The sequence below is a fragment of the Salvelinus fontinalis genome, chromosome 42 (assembly GCF_029448725.1).
Source record: "Salvelinus fontinalis isolate EN_2023a chromosome 42, ASM2944872v1, whole genome shotgun sequence".
Taxonomy (NCBI): domain Eukaryota; kingdom Metazoa; phylum Chordata; class Actinopteri; order Salmoniformes; family Salmonidae; genus Salvelinus; species Salvelinus fontinalis.
In genome coordinates this window covers 8,467,301-8,479,827 of record NC_074706.1, presented here as the reverse complement: position 1 = coordinate 8,479,827, position 12,527 = coordinate 8,467,301, and the positions used below count along the sequence as shown (strand labels likewise).

Below are 12,527 nucleotides of genomic sequence, written 5' to 3'. Positions count from 1 at the left end.
TAGTCTTACACTGTATAAACGTTACATGAACGCACAACGCAATTACCACAGAACAAGATATTTCATTTTCCCAGTGACATTGCACTTCATCATTCCGCCCTACATTTGACTGGAAGGTACAACCTCACACTTAAAAGCCTCAACTCTCCCTTCCAACGTGCTATGTCCGGGAAATTCGTCATTTAAGAAAGATGACTCTCCTTCACCTGCCCCCCTTTAAAGCAATTACACAGTCGCTCTTTCTCTCCAGTAGATAGATCAGTCACCCAGGCAGGATTAATGATTAAATATGGCCCCCAAAATGGCACCCTATGTAGTGCACTACTTCTGACTAGGGCCCATAGGGCTCCGGTCAAAAGTAGTGCACCACATAGGGAATAGGTTGTGCCATTTGTGACGCAGCCTCAGCCTTCCTCGTCTAAACACCTGAGCTAGCCGTTTAGTACCCGCTCACGTCTCACGTCTCGCGTCTCCCTTCCGCCGTTTGAGAAGTGACATTTCTTCTACGGTAAGTGTTTCTTCTCCTTCTTGTTCTTCTTCTCTTCCTCCTCCTGCTTCTCTCCTCTCCCTCTACGGGGGTCCACGAGATCTGACGCTCCATTGATCCCACTCTAATGATTTCCCCTCTGAGTTGGTCAATATTTAAGCAGCACTTTGTACCCAGAGTAAAATCATAGACACATGGGCTGATAAATGTCATAACCCGTTGATATTTATCTTTCATAAATAGCAGCGCGGTGCGACCGGGCGGAGTGTTTGAAGAGCCGGAGGGCTGGAGGCGGATTCAGATATGAGATATGACCAGATTCTTCCTTTCATCTGGTCAGGGTGGAATGACAGCTGGGGAGAGTGCAGGGATCTTTTTTCTTCACCTTTATTTAACCAGGTAGTCCAGTCGAGAACAAGTTCTCATTTACAACTGCGACCTGGCCAAGATAAAGCAAAGCAGTGCGACACAAACAACAACACAGAGTTACACATGGGATAAACAAACATACAGTCAATAACACAGCAGAAAGGTCTATATACAGTGTGCGCAAATGTAGTAAGATTAGGGCGGTAAGGCAATAAATAGGCCATAGTGGCGAAATAAGTACAATGTAGCATTAACACTGGAGTGGAGGGGTAAAGGCTTTGTCCGGTGGGAGAGTCCTATTGGGCCATGCGTTTTGTTCTGGTCTGGAAAGCCTCCTGGCCCTATACCATACTACTGGTAGATGGATAGTTTGATGTTGTATGGGATCGATAAGCCTTTGATTCTTGTAACTGGGCCAAATCTCGCCTAACTAATGTAACTTAGTTTCACCTAGTCATGTCCTGATATCTGCCTGCCTCTGGGAATGTGTGTGTGTGTGTGTGTGTGTGTGTGTGTGTGTGTGTGTGTGTGTGTGTGTGTGTGTGTGTGTGTGTGTGTGTGTGTGTGTGTGTGTGTGTGTGTGTGTGTGTGTGTGTGTGTGTGTGTGTGTGTGTGTGTGTGTGTGTGTGTGTGTGTTGCCTGTGAGGGTACACAAGCTGTGTGGAAATTGAATGGAACAACACCAGATTGACCTTGACAGGCCTTCTCTTGGAGAAATGACGAGCAAACACTCCCTCTTACCGACACACCGACACACACCTGTCATCCTCCGTCCTACACAAAGACTGCCTCTGCTCTCTACAAAATAAGCGTTGTTCTCCATTTGGTGTGGGTCAGCGGGCAGAGAGGACGCTTCGTCTCGTCGACGACCAACAAAGAGCTCTCCGCCTGGGTGACAGTCGCTAAAGGTTAGACCTGTTGTCTGGAGGAGATGGAAGTGAAATTAGCTTCACGCACCACAACCCAGGCCCAAGGCCCCGCTCACGCCTGCTTCTGGTTACAGCCAACCACAGGCTGCTGTGTGGTCCGTCTCCAACCCTTGCGTTCCTCCTCTCTCTTCTCCTTTCTCTCCATTCTTTCTCTTGGTCACTTACTTACATCACCCCCTCACCTTCTTACACGCTCAAAAACTCTCTCTCCCTTTCTCATGCTCACTCAAAACCTCTCCATCGGTCTCTCCATCCCTCCCTCGCCTTCTTCGCCACCTAACCCCACAGCCGGCGCCTTGGCGCAGACAACAAAGCTCGCGGCAATGCATGATGGGATTGGGATGACAGTGTGAAAGCTTTCCAAGAGGAGTTGTGGACAGAACCCAATGATGGGATCACTCAGGGTCTGGTCTGGCCAGGGCAATCTGGTCTGTGTTTAACGTCTCTCTCCCTCCCTCCCTCTTTCTCTCTCTCTCTCTCTCTCCATCCATCCATCTGTCCAGCTAGCCAACCAGCCAGCTAAACAAGGACCAGATTTCTTGTCCCTGACCACTCTAGAATCCTTCGTTCAGACTGATTGTTCTCACTTAGATTTAGTTGGCTGAATATAACAATAACACTGTTTCTGAAGAGCAACATTCATTCAGAAAAAGAAATACATAGAAAGTCATACTGTGTATAATCCTGACTCCGAGATAACAGCCTGTAAGTGATGTTCATCAGAGTCTAGACCAGTGAAGTGATGTTCATCATCAGAGTCTGGACCAGTGACGTGATGTTCATCAGAGTCTGGACCAGTGAAGTGATGTTCATCATCAGAGTCTGGACCAGTGAAGTGATGTTCATCGGAGTCTGGACCAGTGAAGTGATGTTCATCATCAGAGTCTGGACCAGTGAAGTGATGTTCATCAGAGTCTAGACCAGTGAAGTGATGTTCATCATCAGAGTCTGGACCAGTGAAGTGATGTTCATCGGAGTCTGGACCAGTGAAGTGATGTTCATCATCAGAGTCTGGACCAGTGAAGTGATGTTCATCAGAGTCTGGACCAGTGAAGTGATGTTCATTAGAGTCTGGACCAGTGAAGTGATGTTCATCAGAGTCTAGACCAGTGAAGTGATGTTCATCATCAGAGTCTGGACCAGTGACGTGATGTTCATCAGAGTCTGGACCAGTGAAGTGATGTTCATCATCAGAGTCTGGACCAGTGAAGTGATGTTCATCGGAGTCTGGACCAGTGAAGTGATGTTCATCATCAGAGTCTGGACCAGTGAAGTGATGTTCATCAGAGTCTAGACCAGTGAAGTGATGTTCATCATCAGAGTCTGGACCAGTGAAGTGATGTTCATCGGAGTCTGGACCAGTGAAGTGATGTTCATCATCAGAGTCTGGACCAGTGAAGTGATGTTCATCAGAGTCTGGACCAGTGAAGTGATGTTCATTAGAGTCTGGACCAGTGAAGTGATGTTCATCATCAGAGTCTGGACCAGTGAAGGGATGTTCATCATCAGAGTCTGGACCAGTGAAGTGATGTTCATCATCAGAGTCTGGACCAGTGAAGGGATGTTCATCATCAGAGTCTGGACCAGTGAAGTGATGTTCATCAGAGTCTGGACCAGTGAAGTGATGTTCATCAGAGTCTGGACCAGTGAAGGGATGTTCTTCAGAGTCGACCAGTGAAGTGATGTTCTCAGAGTCTGGACCAGTGAATTTATGTTCTTCAGAGTCGACCAGTGAAGAGATGTTCATCAGAGTCTGGACCAGTGAAGTGATGTTCTCAGAGTCTGGACCAGTGAAGTGATGTTCATCAGAGTCTGGACCAGTGAAGTGATGTTCATCATCAGAGTCTGGACCAGTGAAGTGATGTTCATCATCAGAGTCTGGACCAGTGAAGGGATGTTCTTCAGAGTCTGGACCAGTGAAGAGATGTTCTTCAGAGTCGACCAGTGAAGAGATGTTCATCAGAGTCTGGACCAGTGAAGGGATGTTCATCATCAGAGTCTGGACCAGTGAAGTGATGTTCTTCAGAGTCTGGACCAGTGAGGTAATGTTCTTCAGAGTCTGGACCAGTGAAGTGATGTTCTTCAGAGTCTGGACCAGTGAGGTAATGTTCTTCAGAGTCTGGACCAGTGAAGTGATGTTCATCAGAGTCTGGACCAGTGAAGTGATGTTCATCAGAGTCTGGACCAGTGAAGTGATGTTCATCAGAGTCTGGACCAGTGAAGTGATGTTCATCATCAGAGTCTGGACCAGTGAAGGGATGTTCTTCAGAGTCTGGACCAGTGAAGAGATGTTCTTCAGAGTCGACCAGTGAAGAGATGTTCATCAGAGTCTGGACCAGTGAAGGGATGTTCATCATCAGAGTCTGGACCAGTGAAGTGATGTTCTTCAGAGTCTGGACCAGTGAGGTAATGTTCTTCAGAGTCTGGACCAGTGAAGTGATGTTCTTCAGAGTCTGGACCAGTGAGGTAATGTTCTTCAGAGTCTGGACCAGTGAAGTGATGTTCTTCAGAGTCTGGACCAGTGAAGTGATGTTCTTCAGAGTCTGGACCAGTGAATTTATGTTCTTCAGAGTGATATTCTTCAGAGTCTGGACCAGAGAAGTGATGTTCTTCAGAGTCTGGACCAGTGAAGTGATGTTTTTCAGAGTCTGATGTTCTTCAGAGTCTGGACCAGTGAAGTGATGTTCATCAGAGTCTGATATTCTTCAGAGTCTGGACCAGTGAAGTGATGTTCTTCAGAGTCTGGACCAGTGAAGTGATGTTCTTCAGAGTCTGGACCAGTGAATTTATGTTCTTCAGAGTGATATTCTTCAGAGTCTGGACCAGAGAAGTGATGTTCTTCAGAGTCTGGACCAGTGAAGTGATGTTTTTCAGAGTCTGATATTCTTCAGAGTCTAGACCAGTGAAGTGATGTTCTCAGAGTCTGGACCAGTGAAGTGATGTTTTTCAGAGTCTGGACCAGTGAAGTGATGTTCATCAGAGTTTTAATGACTCCAACCTAAGTGTATGTAAACTTCCGACTTCAACTGTATATCTCCCCCTCTCACTCTGCCTCGCTGCTTTCAATTCCACCCCATCTCAATGCCCTCTCTCTCTCGCTCTCTCGTTCTCTATATAGCTCTCACTCTCTCTCTCTCTTCAATCCTACTGTTGATAAAGAGAGAGGCAGAAGTATCACAAGGTGAAACATGGCAGCTCGCTGGCATTGTTGACAAACAACCTTTCCGAAAAATGCTCGTCAAACCCTCAGAATGACGGCCCGTCGCTTTCAACGACTCGCCGCCTGTTTGAAATGTCAGTTTATCATCTCGACTCGACGTCAGGCGCCGCACGCTCGACGTTCGCCGGGGATATTGGGTAAAGGATCGAGGAGGGAGATGCCAGTTATCATAAAGGCAGAAGTGAACACACACACACACACACACAGACTGACATCCCGGTCTGATTTCTTCATTTAAAGAAGTGATGTTTTTATAAACGCCACCTGAGAGGGCTTTGAGTGGGAAGGCGACATTTTGGCACCAAACTCATTTTGGCGCTTGGCTTTTCCAGCATCTCTTTGTGGAAGAACTGTTTAATATGCCTGATGCTTGACAGAGACTCTGACAGGATTTAAACCTGAATAGGCTTCAGCTGACAGCTCTGTGTGTGTGTGTGTGTGTGTGTGTGTGTGTGTGTGTGTGTGTGTGTGTGTGTGTGTGTGTGTGTGTGTGTGTGTGTGTGTGTGTGTGTGTGTGTGTGTGTGTGTGTGTGTGTGTGTGTGTGTGTGTGTGTGTGTGTGTGTGTGGTTGTGTGTAACACTGTTTTCCTTTACATCCGTCTATCAGTCAGTAATAAATCAACACAACGCCAGCGGCAGACCTATAATGCTGTCTGTTTCAGACGAGGATGACTACGGAGGGTTTGGTGTGGTGGTGATTGGAACGGGACAGTGTTTATCAGACAGACAGAAGACAGAGGACATGTGGGAGCTGTTGTTGCAGAGAGGGGGAACGCGTGTAAACACTGGGCTGCTCTTTCTGGCTTTCTTTTTTGGTTCAGCCGTGCGGAGACTGATGTCTTCCATATGACACACTGAGGGACTGCGATCCCACTCTATCTCATGATACTCTGTCGTGTGTGTGTGTGTGTGTGTGTGTGTGTGTGTGTGTGTGTGTGTGTGTGTGTGTGTGTGTGTGTGTGTGTGTGTGTGTGTGTGTGTGTGTGTGTGTGTGTGTGTGTGTGTGTGTGTGTGTGTGTGTGTGACCTAGGATTTAGTTCCCTTTCCCTCCATTTCTTCAAACTAAATCTACCAGCATTGAGTGAGTGGTGTTTTAAATGTTACTACTGATCTTGTTTTTAAAGGCAGTCTGTCTGTCTGTCTGTCTGTCTGTCTGTCTGTCCTCAATTTCTCTCTCTCTCCTCCCTTTCAATTCAATTCAAATGGTTTTATTGGCATGGGAAACATATGTCTCTCTCTTTCTCTAACTCTCTCCCTCCCCTCTTTCTTTCTTTCTCTCTCTCTCCCCTCCCTCCTTTCTCGCTCTCTCTCATTTCAAAAGGTCACTGTATCTTCCCACATCCATGAACCTCACCATTAAACACTGACACGGCCCTGAAGAAAAGAGTATAACAAACAAGGTGGTTTAGATTATGAAAGCAGATGAGCAACTCAATCTCCCCTAGCCTTCATAAAGCCCTCTGGTCCAGCCAGGTGAAGGATGTCATCACACACACACACACACACGCGCGCACACGCACATGCACACGCACACGCACACACACACACACATACATACACACACACACGCACACACACGCGCACACGCACACACACGCACGCGCAAACACACACACACATACATACACACACACAGAGACACCACAGCAATGGCTATCACTCTCACCATTAGGAGATGAACAGACCTGGGCTGTAATTTAGCTCCTGCCAACAAATTCTAATCAGATAGGTCTCTGAAAGTGTAGACACTAACCTAACAGAAGGGCATGTGTGTGACAGGGTGGAGACCCCCTGATGAATGACAGGCAGCAGTCCATCAGTCAGGGTTGTGTTTCAAAGGCAAGCCTCTCGCAAAGCCTGCATCTGTCTCCTCACATCTCATCCATCACACACGCACACGCACACGCACGCGCACACACACACACTGTTCCACTCATTCCACCCAGACCCAGGCAGCCCGAGTCACGAGTCTTACACCTTGGCCTTGACCTTGGCCCTTCCCTTGGGTCATCTTGGGCCCTTCGCACCCCCAGCCTTCACTCTTCATGGGCCCTCTCTCAACTTCTCTCTGCCCCTCTCAACCAGGCCTGGGCATCCACGGTGAAAGGTTGAGTGGGTGGAGGCCTGGATCTCTGGATCCTGTCTGGCAGGCCTTGCTGGAGGGTTAGACTGTCTAGTCTACAGGGGTCAGTCAGAGTGTGTCTAGTAAAGGTCATCTAGGCAGGTTAACTGGGCTACGCTTGGTGCCATGTGTCATGTTAATGGTGTGTGTTGAAGAGCCAGTGAAAGGAGAGTGGATGGGAAGCCCTGCGGTGAGACGGATGCTCTCTGCTTCACTGGGGAACTTGAACTCATGTCAAAAACATATGGCGCTGAAATGGATACATACTGAGCTCCGTGTAATGTGTGCTGACGAGCGGTGTGAATGAGCAGCTTTGTTTGTCTGTGTGTGTGGGGGGACGGGGGGGGGGGGGGACGGGGGGGGGGTGTATGTGTTCCCCTGTGGGTCTACTTATTGACCTTCCTCCATTTCTTTGACTGTCTTTAAATATTGCTTTCCCAATTGACCTGCTTTTGTCCACATGCCATGTCATTCCAATGTATAAAAACATTTATGGACAGACAGACAGACAGACAGACACACACACACGCACACACACACAGTCCTAGAGGAGAACAGCAGAGCTTGCCAAGTCAGCGCTGAGCGCTCGGAGGTGGGATCATCATGTTGGCTCTGTGTCTCGTCTCACGTCTTATGGCGGAACGGTTAAATAATGCAAAGCTTCAATTAGGGCTCTTTGGGGGTCTTAATCAGCGGCGTTCCATTTAGACCCCCTAATTCCACTGCAGTTAAACCCAGAGCTTGTAGCATTTCAGCCCCTTGGAGACCGGACAGAGGAGAGAGGGAGAGAAGGAGGGAGAGACAAGAAAAGAAGAGAGGGAGAGGGAAGAGATGAGGCGGAAGGCGAGAGGAGGGAGGGAAGAGAGAGGAGACAAAAGGGAAGGGAGGAGGAGAGGTAGGTTTTTTTTCTTCATATTTTGTGCTGATTGCTTTCATTCAGTTCCAGGTCAGGGCTCAGGTTGTCGGAGGAAAATGGAAATCTAAACATTTCACGGCCGACATGTCGCTGTGACCCCGGGCTCATCCCTCTCTGTCTCTTTCTTTCTCTCTCTCTCTCTCTCTCTCTCTCTCTCTCTCTCTCTCGCATCTCTCTCTCTCTCTCTCTCATCTCTCTCTCTCTCGCTCTCTCTCTCTCTCTCTCTCTCTCTCTCTCTCTCTCTCTCTCTCTCTCTCTCTCTCTCTCTCTCTCTCTCTCTCTCTCTCTCTCTCTCTCTCTCTCTCTCTCTCTCTCTCTCTCTCTCTCTCTCTCTCTCTCTCTCTCTCTCTCTCTCTCCCTCCTCTTCTTCTTCTTCCGGCTATACTCCTCCATCTCCCTCTCCTTGCTCTGTTATTGAGAGGCTGTTATTCCCTCGTCATTTCTCTAAAGCAGTAGATGAATCGTTTTTTCCCACTGCTTCCATTGTAGTCTCACAATGTAGGTTCGTCATGTGGACCCCAGGAAGCTCAGTTCAGTGACTGAGACTCAAAGTGGTTTGATCAAAAGGTCGTCCCTACACCATACCATTCATCTTCCAGGATAGACCTGCATAATGAGTCTTCCTGATATACGGTCTGGGTATAGACTGATATCACATGGCGTAGCGTCCACCATGTGGTTTCTTTCCTTTGTCCTCAGTGTCTTTAGCTCCATATGATATGGTGATTCCCCCCCTCTCTTTGTGTGTTTTGGGGTGCAGGGGGGGTGAGGAGAGAGGGAGCGAGAGAGGCGTGTCCGGGGCCAGATGTGAAGCCAGCCATCCCGTCAGCTCACAGACGATCAAACAACCTCACACTCACCCAGCCTCCTCCTCACCTGGGGGAGAGTCCTCAAGGGCCTCCCCTATCTCTCCCCACTTCGTTTTATCCTCCCCTCACTCACTTTTCTCTCCTTCACTACATCCTTCCCTTCTCTCTCTCTCTCTCTCTCTCTCTCTCTCTCTCTCTCTCTCTCTCTCTCTCTCTCTCTCTCTCTCTCTCTCTCTCTCTCTCTCTCTCTCTCTCTCTCCTCTCTCTCTCTCTCTCTCTCTCTCTCTCTCTCTCTCTCTCTCTCTCTCTCTCTCCTCTCTCTCATCTCTCTCTCTCTCTCCTCTCTCTCTCTCTCTCTCTCTCTCTCTCTCTCTCTCTCTCTCTCTCTCTCTCTCTCTCTCATTGCCGCTGCCTCTTCCCTCCTACATTTCTCCTCATTTCCTTCACCCCCCCCCCCCCCTCTCTCGCTCTCTTTCCTCCACATCATTCTCTCTCACCTCTTTTGTCGGTTGCCCCAAACTGACCTCAGACCAGTGTCTATAGGCATTGTTGTAATCCTACGCCACATGGTGCCTGGTAGCCCATAGAGAAACAATGTGAGGCCAGCTACTGTGTCAACATGCCACTGACTGTTGACTCTGTGCTGCCAAGGACACTACCAGGGCCCAGATGACATGCTACCGCTCCCTCGCCGACAGGCATCGCGGGTGGGCCACAAACACTCAGCTTGGTGGGGTGGCTGGAGGGCTGGTTGGAGGGATGGCGGGAGGGATGGCGGGAGGGATGGCGGGAGAGGGTGTTTGCGCACATGTCATGGACGATTACTGTCAACTGTCACTGCTGAGGTCCCCTCAACCCTGGTGATGTGTGTGCACATCAACGTGAATGGAAAAGGGGACAATAGCACAGAGCATCTCTGTCTCACCAACCACAGTCACATTACCCGGTGCACTGCACCATCACGTTCCCTCACGATAAGCCGTATCTTCCTCTCATAATCCCTGTGTATCATAAAACCTACTCACTCAATCAAATCACATGAAGTGTTATTTGTCACATGCGCCGAATAGAACTGGTGTAGACCTTACCGTTCAATGCTTGCTTACGAGCCCTTCCCAACGATGCAGAGTTTAAAAATAAAAATAGTTACACAAGAGAATACACAAGAATGCAGCTATATACAAGGAGTACCAGTACCAGATCAATGTGGAGCTATATACAGGGAGTACCAGTACCAGATCAATGTGGAGCTATATACAGGGAGTACCAGTACCAGATCAATGTGGAGCTATATACAGGGAGTACCAGTACCAGATCACTGTGGAGCTATATACAGGGAGTACCAGATCACTGTGGAGCTATATACAGGGAGTACCAGTACTAGATCAATGTGGAGCTATATACAGGGAGTACCAGTACCAGATCAATGTGGAGCTATATACAGGGAGTACTAGTACCAGATCACTGTGGAGAGGTAGAAGGTATTATAGGTAGATAAGTACATGGAGGCAGGGTAAAGTGACTAGGTATCAGGATAGATAATAATAGGTATTAGAGGTAGATAAGTACATGGAGGCAGGGTAAAGTGACTAGGCATCAGGATAGATAATAATAGGTATTAGAGGTAGATATGTACATGGAGGCAGGGTAAAGTGACTAGGTATCAGGATAGATAATAATAGGTATTAGAGGTAGATAAGTACATGGAGGCAGGGTAAAGTGACTAGGTATCAGGATAGATAATAATAGGTATTAGAGGTAGATAAGTACATGGAGGCAGGGTAAAGTGACTAGGTATCAGGATAGATAATAATAGGTATTAGAGGTAGATAAGTACATGGAGGCAGGGTAAAGTGACTAGGTATCAGGATAGATAATAATAGGTATTAGAGGTAGATATGTACATGGAGGCAGGGTAAAGTGACTAGGTATCAGGATAGATAATAATAGGTATTAGAGGTAGATAAGTACATGGAGGCAGGGTAAAGTGACTAGGTATCAGGATAGATAATAATAGGTATTAGAGGTAGATATGTACATGGAGGCAGGGTAAAGTGACTAGGTATCAGGATAGATAATAATAACAACAACACATGAAGGTGAAAATACAATCTGATGTTTGTTTGGTTCTAAATAGCCAGGCTGCCATCTGAAGAAAAGGAGAGAATAGAGGACGCTGGCAGTGTTGTGAAGAATCTAGCTCCCCAGGGAGGGAGGATAGCTTGGGGGGTGTTTGGGAGGATAGCGGGGGCTCATATTACAAGTGGTTTGTATGTAATCCGGGGTCAAAGTGAAGGGGATTTGGGTCTGGAACTAGAGCTCAGTGCTCATTCCTTAGAGCGAGAGACAGAGAGACCGAGACAGAGACAGAGAGAGAGAGACCGAGAGAGAGACCGAGATAGAGACAGAGAGCCCGAGATAGAGACAGAGAGACCGAGACAGAGAGAGAGAGACCGAGAGAGAGACCGAGATAGAGACAGAGAGCCCGAGATAGAGACAGAGAGACCAAGACAGAGACAGAGAGACCGAGACAGAGACAGAGAGAGAGAGACCGAGAGAGAGACCGAGATAGAGACAGAGAGCCCGAGATAGAGACAGAGAGACCGAGACAGAGAGAGAGAGAGAGACCGAGACAGAGAGAGAGAGACCGAGACAGAGTGAGAGACAGAGAGAGAGACCAAGACAGAGAGAGAGAGACCGAGACAGAGAGAGACCGAGACAGAGAGAGACCGAGACTGACCCTGACAGACAAAGAGACTAAGACTGAGACCAAGAGAGAGACTGAGACCGAGAGAGAGAGAGAGAGAGAGAGAGAGAGAGACTGAGACAGAGTGAGAGACAGAGAGAGAGACCAAGACAGAGAGAGAGAGACCGAGACAGAGAGAGACCGAGACAGAGAGAGAGAGACCGATACACCGAGACAGAGAGAGACCGAGACTGACCGAGACAGACAAAGAGACTAAGACTGAGACCAAGAGTGAGACTGAGACTGAGAGAGAGAGAGAGAGAGAGAGAGAGAGAGAGAGAGAGAGAGAGAGAGAGAGAGAGAGAGAGAGACCGAGACCGAGAGACAGTGTGCCAATCCTCTCCTGGGTAATCTACCAGATGCAGAGGCACTTGGGAACCCAACACACCGGAATTAAAACACTATCTATGCTCTTTTCCTTACTCTCCCTCTGTGTGTGTGTGTGCTGTGAAATATCTGTGTGGGAGTTTGAATAATAATGACTGTTTCAGTTGGTTGTTTATGAGAGTGTGTGGTGTGTGTGTGTGTGTGTGACAGCAATGTGTGTTAGGAGGTAATTGCTGTAGCTTTGTAAAAGAGCCTCCAGAGCACTGCAGAGCGCGGTAGACTGCAGGGCTGTGAAGGTCATTAGTTCTAGCAGCCTCATAATCAGATATGAAACGTTCAGTTAAGAACCATAATGAAACGTCTGCTGTTGAGCTCTCACTGATGGTCTCCGCGGCGAGCTAGGAGAATATCTGGAATCTCCCCTCCTCCTCTTCTCCTCCCCTCTTCTTCCTCTCTTCCTCCCGCTTTCACTTAAACGCCGTTCTAGGAGAAGAAGATTGCTGAAATATCCTCTCCTCCCACCATCTCCTCCTTGTTTGCTCTCTGCTCATTCCACTAGTCTCCTCAGACTGTAACCCCGAGGGCAGATTAGAGGCGGTCTA

General features: G+C 48.1%; 1 protein-coding gene across 4 annotated transcripts in view; it reads left to right on the top strand.

Annotated features, from left to right (window-relative positions):
- Positions 1-12,527, top strand: part of LOC129841361 (teneurin-3-like) — a 527,857-nt gene that overhangs the window by 501,650 nt on the left and 13,680 nt on the right. The window lies entirely within an intron of this gene.